This window comes from Balaenoptera musculus, chromosome X (assembly GCF_009873245.2).
Source record: "Balaenoptera musculus isolate JJ_BM4_2016_0621 chromosome X, mBalMus1.pri.v3, whole genome shotgun sequence".
NCBI classification, from domain to species: domain Eukaryota; kingdom Metazoa; phylum Chordata; class Mammalia; order Artiodactyla; family Balaenopteridae; genus Balaenoptera; species Balaenoptera musculus.
This window is the reverse complement of record NC_045806.1, coordinates 11,041,287-11,053,670: the sequence shown is the minus strand read 5'-3', so window position 1 is coordinate 11,053,670 and position 12,384 is coordinate 11,041,287. Positions and strand designations below refer to the sequence as shown.

At 42.1% G+C, this 12,384-nt stretch overlaps 1 long non-coding RNA gene across 1 annotated transcript in view; it reads left to right on the top strand.

Annotated features, from left to right (window-relative positions):
• The first annotated feature begins 312 nt into the window (after nucleotides 1-312).
• The window catches only part of LOC118888891, a 33,467-nt gene continuing 21,395 nt past the window's right edge, over nucleotides 313-12,384 (top strand). The window contains exon 1 of the long non-coding RNA XR_005018381.1: nucleotides 313-397. This is a non-coding gene — a long non-coding RNA (uncharacterized LOC118888891). The remainder of the gene's footprint in view (nucleotides 398-12,384) is intronic.

Below are 12,384 nucleotides of genomic sequence, written 5' to 3'. Positions count from 1 at the left end.
AGTGGAAATGGGTAAAAGGACAAGCAAGGTCCAAACCTGTCATGAAAAATAAAGAAAAGGAAGAGAACAAACGCCAACGTGAGGCTGGGGGAACCGGTGGGATAGAGAGATGGCTGATAAAGATCTCAGGGTCTAAAGAGGTAAGGTGTGGATTCAAGGTCATGCCTATGGACTGCTCTGATTGACGGTGAGATTCACGTTGGGAATACACTCGGGAATGGCTGTGACGGAAGGAAGGTGAAGGTGCTGGAAGGAGCGGCTTGCACATTTCCTTGGCTCCTCATACACCCATGTGTTCTCTTCCAGTGTCTTTCCGGCGCAGGAAGGCTTCATCTTTGAGTCCTCTGCTCGAAGCTCTGTGTCTGGAGCACAGCGGGATCATCAGAATACCTGATGGGTGAGTGGATGAAAGCCTGCATGGATAGGCAGGTAACGAGGACGGTATTGACACTGTCAAGGGTGTTGCCAGGACAGTGGAGGACGCAAACACAGGGCCCTGTGCAAATGTCACTGACGTCCGTGTTGTGAAGTCTGCCTTTAGGGAGCCTTGCTGAAAAGCTCACGGTCATTCCGGATGTTGGTGTCTTGACTTAACTGATTGGATTCCTAACCACAGCTTTTAGCCCATTACTCCATACCTTGCCTGTCTCAATTTCTGTTCTTCCCATGGAAATCGCCATGACTTACGGTGATTAGAGCCTTAAGAACTCCTCCGGTCTCTTGGCTGCCCCAGGCCCTGACCTAGGCCGGCAAACATCCTGGGAACCCTGGCCAAAGAAAGAAAAGGTTCTTCGGAAAAAGTTTCGTGTTTAATAGTAAGGATTTGAAAAACCATGAATGAAGGGATCACACATGGCACACATCAAGTCTCTTAGCCCCAGTTTCACTAACCATAAACGAAACTTCACGCCACTAGGAAATCAAACACGCACTTCTCAGACTCTGGTGGATGTTAGAATTATGTGAATACCTTACCCTCCGATTCCCATTCGGTAGGAATTGGAGGAACCCAGCCTTTTGCATTTTAACAAGCAACCTCAGTGATTGTCCTGTAGGTACTCTCAGATATGTTGAGAAATGCCACTCCAAGCTTTTTGCCAATGAATTCCAGTATTGAAGAGATTTGGGGACAGCAATCTCGCCCAGAAGACGGGACTTGTCAGAAAACTCAGTGAGCATAGCAAGAACACTGGTTTTTTTTGGAGATAGGATATTTTTTGGAGGAGGTTTGACGTGATGAGACTGAGGGGGCAGATCCAGACCCCCAGCCATACCTCGGGGTGGCCCTGCCCTTGAGTTTACCCACCCCGCCCCGCTGCAGCCTCCCCCCCCCCGACTCCAGCTAACGACACCTCCGAGGGGCACTTTGGGGAGGGGCCCGGGGAGTTTTCTCAGAACACTGATGACAGAGGGCAACTGCTCTTGACACGAAATTTTACATAAAAAGCAGAGGTCTCCGCCTTTTCCCAAGGAGTGTGCTTTGCTATTGTCTGGGCTCCAGCGGTGCAAGAAGATGGAGACTGCCTCTGGGCACATTCACCAGCTGATAAGAATCCACACCAGGGCCCTGGCCAGCACTTACATTTCTTTTTTCCCAGAAGCTCATAAAGCACCTTGGCTGACCCTTCCCCGTCACCTCCTAAAAAGACAAAAGCACTGTCACCAGCTTAGCCATTAGCAGGGACACGATCAATTCTTTGATTTTCTTTTGAGCTAGTTTATATCTATATGTCAGGGAGGGAATTAGCACCCGCATCACGTGTGAATTTCCTTCCCTTTCCATCTCTCTCACTGTGAGCAAACCCCTCCAGGTCCCTGCATCCATTCACAAAGTCACAAAGTTTCCAGCATCCTTGAAGTTGGTCCCAGTTCTCCGGCAACCAAAACCTCGAAGACACTCACGGGCCTTTTTTGACAGCAGCTATATTTCTTTGCGCACATAGAGCAGAAGAAAAGAGGGAAGCCCTCCTCTGGGGAGAAGGTTATAAAGTGTCATCAAATCTGCTCCTGGTCTCAGACACAAAATCTCAGAACTAGCCGTAGCGATCTGCAATGGTCTCCACCTTTGTCTAAGAGGCAGGCAGTAATTGATTTGACCTGCTTTATGGGGACAGTCTCCCAGGCATGACTGAGTGCTAATTGCTACTAATGAGGTGGCATTTTTAACTGGCTGTGGTCTTGAGCTCCCTGTCCTCCTTCCTCCAAGCGGCATTCCTGCCACTGGGTTGCATGTAAACCTTCCAGCGAGCCCTCAGCCATAAGCTCCACTTCCCCAGCCGCTGAGGGTTGTGTTAAGAAGGGCAAATTCCGCTGCCTTTCAAAAGGGCGATGTGCCTGAATGAGCAGCGCATAAAGATGCACTGGGCAATGCTGCTCTTGAGGAAATGAACTCTAAATGTTACAGGATCGCTGGAAATTACTTTCCTAATGACTTTTAGTGATTCCACCCATTTTCCTGCATTCACCTCTCTCAGCCAGAGAAAAATCCACAAGCCCCAATCCATCAAGAATGTTTTCTTGCTAACAGTTATTTGGGAGGTTAAGTTTTACATCAGTGCCTTTGTGTCTCAAAATTGCCAAGTGATGTTGAAGCCGAATCCGGCCTCTGTACCCCGACACTGAATTAAGTCTCAGAGACAGAGTTTTAGGTGAAGTAGAAAAGAATAGCTTTATTGCTTTGCCAGGCAAAGGGGGCCACGGCGGGCTAATGCCTTCAAAACTGTGTGTCCAGACCTGGAGGGGGTAGTGAGGAGTTTTATAGTAATGGCTCAAAGAGGGCATGATCAGCTCGTGGACATTCTTCTGATTGGCTGGTGGGGAGGTAAGTGGGCGTCAGCATCATCAACCTTCTGGTTCCAGCTGGTCTGGGGTCTCCGTGCTTGTGGGCAGCATGCAGTTAACTTCTCCCACCTGGTGGGGGCTTCAGCATCTGCTAAACAGCTCAAAGATATTGTTATGTGTGTCCCTTGAGGGGAACCAGGACCCTGCCCCAAGGCTGCACTGTTGTTTCTCTTGACTGTTCCTCCCTTGTCTCCTTATCCCCTCCCTTCCCTAATTAGCATCGGTTTGAACCTGCTCCTTGGAACTCAGGGAAGGTCATGGAGGCTAATTGAAGCCTATTTCCTGTAATCAAGAAATGGGGGACATGGAAGGGCTTTTGTGCCCAGAAGCCCCACAGGGTCCTGCTCGGTATCACTGTTATTGCTACCACAGATTACCCCCTAGTATATTTGCCTTGTGTTAGTTAGGCAGGGAAAAATCCCTGTTACAACGGGTTGGGAGCTGTCTTTAGTACCACTGGTGTTACAAATGGGGGAAAGAGTGTGGCAGGGTTTATGAAAGAAAAGAGAACTTTTTGAAACATCGAGGATTCCAAATCAACAGAAGAGCTCAAGAAAATAAACAACAGAGTGAATTCAAGAAAATAAAAGGAAAAACACAACAAAGATAGCAAAGGAATTCAGAAAATAGAAAATAAACAATAGAGTCAACAAAACAAAAACCTTGCTTTATGAAAGAAATTAATAATAAACAAGCCTCTGGCAAGACAGATATATGGATAAAGAGAGGATATGCCAATAAACACTATTATAACCACATAAACCAAAGATCATGGAGATTTATAAAAATCATAAAGAATTCAATGAATAAATTTCTACCAATAAATATAAAAATGTAGGTGCAATGGAAATATTCTAAAATGTTATAAATTACTGTAACAGACTAATAATGCTAATCAGTATCTGTGTTCTTCTTTTCTTACTGGGCACACACCTAACTCTGTTACCCAGGTGCTCTTGCAATTACATACGGACAGTGACTGATTTTTGGTCAACAGACTGGCCCAGAAAAATTTTCCAAACATTTATATATATATATATATTTTTTCAGATACCAATAAGAAGAGAAAACTGTCAAACTCACTTTACATAGTATGTTATCTTTTGTTTCTGTGCTAATAACCATTTTAACAGGTGTGAGTTGATATCTAATTGTGGTTTTGATTTGCATTTCCCTGATGATTAGTGAAGTTGAGCATTTTTTTTAATATACGTATTGGCCATTTTTGTGTCTTCTTTGGAGAAATGTCTATTCAGTTCCTTAGCTCATTTTTTAATTGAGTCAGTAGGTTTGTTTTTTGTTGTTGTTTGTTTGTTTTACTATTGAGTTATAGGAATCCCTAATATTTTGAGGATTAACCCCTTATCAAATATATGATTTGCAAATAAATATTTTCTCCCATTCTGTAGGTTGCCTTTTCACTCTGTTGATTATTTCCTTTGCTGTGCAGAAGTTTTTTAGTTTGATGTAGTCCTACTTGTTTGTTTTCATTTTTGTTGCCTGTGCTCTTGGTGTCATATCCATGAAATCATTTCCAAGACCAATGTCATGAAGCTTTTTCCCTACATTTTCTTCTAGGAGTTTTACCTTTCAGGTCTTATGTTTAAGTCTTTAATCTATTTTGAGTTGGTTCTTGTGTGTAGTGTAAGATAAAGGTCCAATTTCATTCTTTTGCATGTGGATATCCAGTTTTCCCAGCACCATTTGTTGAAGAGGATGTCGTTTTTTTATTGTGTGCTCTTGGCTCCCTCATCAAAGATCAGGTGACTGTTTGTTACATATCAATTCTTGACCAGCTCTCATTAACAGTTAATCTTGTAGAGGGCAAAACTGACCTTTGCTATTTCCTTTGTAATGCTTAATATACTTATCCCATTATTTGGTTGATCCTACCAGACTCTGACTCTTTGAGCATAGATTCTGAGGCTATTTCATCTTTTATTTACTACAGTATCTATCAATAGTTCATTGCCTATAAGTGCTGAATAAATATTTATTGAATGAAAAAAGACTGAATATAATTCAGCCAAAATTATAAATGCTTCAGATACTATTGCAATATGCAGTTCCTCTCCTTTACATACAAAGCTGACACTTTGAATTAAAAGCATTAAACATGGTTCAAGTTCTGGTTTTACTGCAAAAATCTCTTTGACTTGAAGCAGGTCACCTCTGAGTTCCATATTCCTCTAACTTTAATATGAAAGGTTTAAACTAAATGCTATAGAAGGTCTCTTCCAGCTCTGACATCTTCTGAATAATACCAGGATAGATTTATGCTAATTCATGTTCACACTCTCAGTCATTCCTTCTTGTGATTATCAAGATATACTTTGGGTAGAAAGGGTAGGGATCAAGGTATATTCTGTGACCAAGAATGAAAGAAAGCTATTTTAAGACCTGCGTGTTGACAATATATGGTAGTCATTAAGGTTGTTCCCCAGTGGTCTGGCTCTCTCTTCTTCTACATGATAGTTTTGAACTTCACTACCCACCTGAAGCTAGGTGTGGCCACATGACAAACTTTGGCTAGCAAAATATGCACCACCATGACATGTGTTACTTTCAAGTGGGAGCTTTAAATTTTGTCATCTTTTCTATCCCTATGCCATGATGATATACAGTGTTCCAGATTGACATTGGTCCCAGGTTGAGGGTAAAGTGGAGCAAAATTCCCAGTCAATTCTTGAAAAACATGCAGCAAAAGAAAAAAACAAATCTTCGTTGTTTTCATGCCTCTGAATTTGGGGGATAATTTTTGCCACAGCAAAACCCAGCCCTATCTAGATTACACTCTGTGTTATTGCCATGCTCTGATTTAGCAGTTGTTAGTTTACTGCCAGAATACACTGGTTATCCTGATTAACTGTGGATATTTTGCAAGTATTTTATCACTGTGAATGACATCAAATTCCTTTAGAATAGGGATATCATCTGTCTAGATCACCATTGTATCTCCAGAGTCTGGAATGATTTTCCCCTCTGCTATAAATTAGAGAGAATGAACAGTTATCTCTGCAATAAAGTTATGCTTGATTTCTTACATTCCATTATGGTTTTTTTTGAGTAGGGAAAAAAGGAATGGACATAAGGCATTGACCTGAAAATTGGATATAACCCTGAGTTCGCTCGCTGATCTTACAGGTGGAAAAAAAAGATTGAAGACAGCTGAGACATTCTGTCCAGTCATTATACTGGATTCAGCCCTTTGAATGCCAATATCATATCTCAGGCAGGATAGTTACTTTAAAAACACAAGATTTAAGTGTGCCCGTTGTTTTAATTATCTTTGGGTGTCCTGTTTACATTCACATAAATGATTGATTGGTTCATGCTAAATAGATAACAATGGAAATTGTTACCACATACATAGTCTCTTTGGGGAATGTGAAGGGGAAAGATAAATATTTGACAGCCCGCTGTGAATAGGTACTTTCAAATATGCTATCTTTTATAAACATTTTAATTGATGTAAAATATGCATACAAAACAGTGCTTAACTCATGAGAGTACAGCTCAATGAATTTTCACAGACTGAACACACCTGTTTAATAGGCATCCAGATCAAGAAACAGAACATGACCAGCACCCTTGAGGTCCCCCCTCTGCCTTGTGCACATTTCCAATCCCTTATTCCGAAGGTAACCACTATCTTGATTTCTAACAGAATAGATTGACTTTGCCTGTTTTTGAAGTTTATGTGAATGGAACCAGAAAATATGTACTTCTCTCTGTCTGGCTGTTTTTCTTTCAGCATGATTCTTGTAATATCCATCCATATTATTGCATGTAGTTGTAGTTTGTTCATTTGCATTGCACATAGTGTTCCATGATGTGGAAATACCACAATGTATTTATCTATTCTAAATAGGCAAGCTAGTGGGTATTTGGGTAGTTTGCAGTTTGGGGCTATTGTAAATGGTGCTGCTATGAGCATTCCAGTGTATCTATTTTGAACTCATATGAATGTGTCTTTTAGGTATATATCTAGGAATGCTATTACTGGATCAAAAGGAATGCATGTACTTAATTTTAGAAAATGCTGACAGTTTTTCAAAGTGGTCATGCGATAGATTGCAAAAACGGCCACAATTTCTTCCCCTTCCTATATCCATATCTCTTTATGATGTGACTTTGCAGCTCCTCCCATCAAGAGGTGGAGTCTTTTCCCCCACCTTTGAATCTGGGCTGGCATCGTGACTTGCTCTCGCTAGCTCTCTAGGAATCCTCCTCAGCCTCCGTGTAGACAAGTTCAAACTAGCATGCTGAGTGACGAGAAGCATGTGGCCAGGTCAACTCTCTCATACCAACCGACAGGTGGCCAGACATGGGAGTGAAGCCATGCTAGACCAGCCTGGCCCAGCTAACCTGCCAGCTGATGGCAGATGCGTGAGTGAGCCCAGCCAACAACAACCCAGCCTGGTCCAGATCGAAAGAACCACTCAACCTTAGACTTGTGAATAACAGTAGTGATTGTTTTTTTAAGCCACTGAGTTATATATCCATAGACAATGGTTGTATGTGCCATTATTTTGGCAACAGTGCCTTCAGGTAGGTAGTGTTAACTTCATTTTATTCACGAAGAAACTCAGGTTCAGAAAGGCTAGGTGACTTGCCCCAGAACACCCAGCTAGCAAGGGGTAGAGCCAGGAATCAAATCCTGCCTAATCCCAAAGCCCCCTTTCTTATATATCATACCGTTTATAAAGTAAAAGATATAAAAATGAATGGAAAATTTAGAGCTCTTGACTTTTACATGATCTCAAAACCCCTTGAGTACAAGTTCAATTATGCTGCTCAGTAACCAACATTGGGAGGTGCTGTCATTTGAGCCCCAACTCCCTCTTCTAGCCCAGAAGCTGGTTATCCGATGGTCCCTGTGGTATCACACTTTGGAATTTTATTTATAGATACTTATCTATGTTTTTCACTTCAATAGAATTTTTCACATGTGGGTTGACTTGATTTTATTGTACTTGATATTTACATATCTCTTGGCCTTTAAAATTAATCTTTTATCACATTTCTGAGTATAATGAAGTTGCTCTGAGATGATGCCAGTATTGTGTATATATGAAAGAGGATGTGAAAAGAGTCAAGCTGAAAGGGTCAACCTGAGGCTCACCCAACGAGTTTTAGGCCTAGCGCAGGAAGAGGTCAAGAGTATACCCTTCTCGAAATCAAGTGATTTGTGGGTGTAAAATTTAGGCAAATTTTAAACGTTTGTGCAGAAAAAAATTGACAGAGGATTGGCAGGGGCACAGAGAGAGTGGTGGGCTCCTCCTCCCATTCTCAGCTATTTCTGTGCTAGTATTGTCCTCCTTCCCAATAGATACTAGAAATGTATGAGCCTCAGTTAAAGGGAGTCCTGAGTTAAAATTCTAGCAAAGGTTACTTAGCTTCTTTGAGGTGCAGTTTACTCATGTATAATGCATCCCTTGCTGAGTAGTAAGGATCTGGAAAGAGAGAGAGCGAGGGAGAGAGAGAGAGAGATAGATAATCACCTAGCAAGTGCCTGACAACAGATAAGACACTTAGGAATTATAACTCTTAATATTGTTACATTATTGTTCTTATTGATTTTCCCACTATGGCAATCGACATTCCACAGCATTTTTTTTCTCTCACAGCCCTAACAAAGTTAGTCTGGAGGAAACTCTAAAATGCGTCTGGCTGCCCATCTCAATAAGTCAGCATATATCTCTAGTCTGAGCCCTGCAAAAATGCAGGAAAAAAATGTAAGGCATGGTCTTTCTTTTCTAATAGGGAGGGTAAAACAATTACCCAGATGACTTATAAAAGGTAGAAGGCGCTGGGTGGCATAAAAGAAGGACGAATGATTCCACTGAGGTCCGAGAGGAAGGATGGGATCCAGATGGAAAGCTGAGGTCAGGAAAAAAGTGATGTAATTGGTGAAAAGATTAATTCTAGGCAGAAATACTAGAATGGGTTAAAGCTGGGAGTTGGGAAGGGGACAGGCATACTCAGGAAACAATGACCTTAACTAGCATAGGGTAGAGATTGGAGTCATGGGACAAAGAGTTGGAATGTAAGACTGTGAAGCCAGGAGAAGACATCGGGGCTAGATTCAGGAGGCACTGACAGATTTTAGGTAGACACTTGAGGAAGGTAAAGTTGACAAAATGAGCAGATCGGAGGAATGAGAAGCAAAGAGGCCAGAGGGGAAATTGCAGTGTCCAATCATAAGACACATGAGCCTTGTTAGTGGAGTTAGTGGGCGGCGGTTGTATAGAAAGGGGGCATTCTGCTAAGTGACATAAGTCACACAGAGAAAGACAAATACCGTACGATATGACACCTGTGGAATCTAAAAAAGCCAAACGCATAGAAACGGAGAGTAGAACTGTAACAAGAGGATGCCAGTGCCGAGCCCAAGTTTGGCTACTCGCTGCTCAAAAGGTCAATACTCGAGAGACAAGTGCTGGTGAAAAAGGAAAAGTTGCTTTATTCAGGAGGCCAGCAACCTGGGAAGATGGTGGACTAAAGTCCTCAGACGGTCTCCAAGTTGCCAGTTAGGAGACAGAGGTTTTCAAGGCAGTGCGATGGAGGAGACCACAGGGTGTATGATCAGCTTGTGCTCAGTTCTCATGCTTTGGCTGGCGTCAAAGTGAAGTTTTGAGCATCACCAGTCTCCTGGTTTCAACCAGTCCAGGGTGTACATGCTTGCAGTCAGCAGTTTTCATCTGGTGCGGGTCTGCTTCCTGTAAAAACAGCTTAGACATGTGTGTCAGGCCTTTAGCTGTATCTTTCAGGGAACCGGGAGCTCGGTGATTCTGCTGGGTGGCTGGTTTATAGTCTAAATTGTTACTAGTTTCCCCACCCAACATTATAATATTCTTTGTTTCTACATCTTCACATTTCCCAATCATTAACTCTTGAGACAGTCTTTTGAGACTCAGGGAGGCCTGGGAGACTAAAGCAAAAGCCTTTTACTTCAAAGGACAGGGACACAGGGGCTTGTGTGCAGTTCCAATGCCGCCTTTTCTCTGATACCCCTCAGTCTTCAGGGGAACAGGTGTTGCATGAGAAAGGGAATAACGTTTTGGGTAGAGAGGTTAATCACCACCTTGGCAGAGGAGCTCAGTTTGAGGGGGACACGGTTACAGAACAGCGGCTACCAGAGGTGGAGGAAACGGGGAGATGCTAGTCACAGGGCACAAAGTACCAGTTAGAAGATGAATGAGTTCTGGGGATGTAATGCACAGCATGATTATTACAGTTGATAATACTGTATCATGTACTTGAAACGTGCCAAGAGAGTAGCTCTTAAATGTTCTCACCGCTAAACAAATTATGTGATGCGATGGAGGTGTTAGCTCATGCTATGGTGGTCATCATCTTGCAATACACGAGTGTATCAAATCAACACATTGTACACCCTAAACTAACACAATGTTACATGTCAATGATATCTCGATAAATCTGGAAAAAAAATTCTAAATGACAGAAAAAAAGGAAAAGTTCCTTCGAAAGGGTGAGGCATATTAGGAAGGCCTTTCAGTGGTAGAATTGACTAGACTAAGCCAATGAGGTGAAGGCAAAAAGTCAACTATGACTCAGAAGTTTCAAGTCTGGATGAGTAGGTGAACAGAGGGGCACTCACAGAAGCCAGAGAGTCGGACGAGTTCAGCTTCTTTGGGGGGAGTATGATGAGGCTCTTGTGACCAAATTGGGGGTTAGGGCCACATCCTGGTAGAGATGCTCTTACAGGCAGTTGAGGATTCAGAACTTGGATCAGGAAAAAGTTGTATGCTAGAGAGAAGAGTTGGGTGTGATCCAGAAATGAAGCTCAAATGATCTTACATCATGGAAATTAAAAATTCTGAGTCATCTAGGGATGTGGGAAAAGAGGAAGTGAAGTTTTAATAGGCTTGTAGCAATTTACAGCACTAAAATTAAAATGGCATATATATCTGTGAGTTGTCTAGGAAAAACACATTGGCGATGGGCAATGAGAAAAATTATTCTGGGACTCTGCCCAGGAGAACAAGGCCGTCTTGCTTGTTGCTTCAATCTCTAAACCTCCTTCCTAATTTTGGGGTAGCTCCCAGTTCTTACCTAGTTCCTCTCTCCAGACCTGGCTTCAAAGCCTGGCTCAGTTTCCCAAATTTTCCCCTTCACAGAGTTGCAAAAAGCAGCTCACATTCTCCTTTTTTTTTTTTTTTTTTTGTCATCTAAGTGTTCCTATTGCAGACACAGAAATAGATAAGAAATACCAAATGGTGAGTAAGGTGTAGATTTAACATGAAATGTTTAAAATGCCGGTATTCATTATCCCTAGTCTTTATGCAAATATCAGGCAATAAAGTGCTGGGGCCAGCGTGTACTGGCTCATGAGAGCCAATTATTAGATATTCAGAAATTTCTCAAGCCAGTGGTTAAATATAGCTATTATTAAAAATTAAATTATACAAACTTACAATGAAATAAATTATCAAAAGCTGATACTACTCAAACTCATCACTTCTTAATTGTTTTACTATTACTTATGAGCTTGAAGTTATTTGTGTTTATTATATCTGTAGGCTGGAAATATCATATAATGGTGTACTACCGTGCATCACTTCCCAATTCTGTGTACAATGATATCATATTGGTAGCTTGAAATAGGCCATCATGGGAGAATTTACAAATCAGAGCTTTTTCATTTTCCATTGGAGACCCAGTTGTTAAACATCTACTGGTTCACCAGTGCTGTTAGACATCTGTAACGTTATGGCAAAAGCAAAATATCATGGGTTGAGGCACTAGATTGGAGTCCAAGTTCCATTCCTGCTGAAAGAGCAACCAATCTTGAACAAGTCACTAAATGTCTCTTGAGTTCCTGTGAAAGAGTGTATTGGGGCTTCCCTGGTGGCGCAGTGGTTAAGAATCTGCCTGCCAATGCAGGGGACACAGGTTCAAGTCGTGGTCCGGGAAGATCCCACATGCCACGGAGCAAATAAGCCTGTGAGCCACAACTACTGAGCCTGTGCTCTAGAGCCCACGAGCCACAGCTACTGAGCCCACGTGCTACAACTACTGAGCTCGCGTGCCACAACTACTGAAGCCCACGCGCCTAGAGCCCCTGCTCCACAACAAGAAAAGCCACCGCAATGAGAAGCCTGTGCACCGCACGAAGAGCAGCCCCTGCTGGCCGCAACTAGGGAAAGCCCGCATACAGCAACAAAGACCCAAAGCAGCCAAAAATAAATAAATTAATTTTTTTAAAAAAGATTTAAAGAAAGAAAGAAAAATAAAAAGAGTATATGAATACCCTTCCCCGACCAGGGATCAAACCCGGGTCCACGGCAGTGAAAGCACCAAGTCTTAACCACTGGACCGCCAGGGAATTCCCAGATAGATTTATTTTGATACCTCTTGTTATTAGAGTTATGAGTTAAAAGAAACCTCTAGGATGGAATTTTTATTTCAAAAAACCCAAACCAAAACCAAATATGTATTGAAAGGGTGCAGAAAATGATTTGCATCCTACATGATGACATTTTGTCAAATCACCTGTAAAATGTACTTTGATGGGTT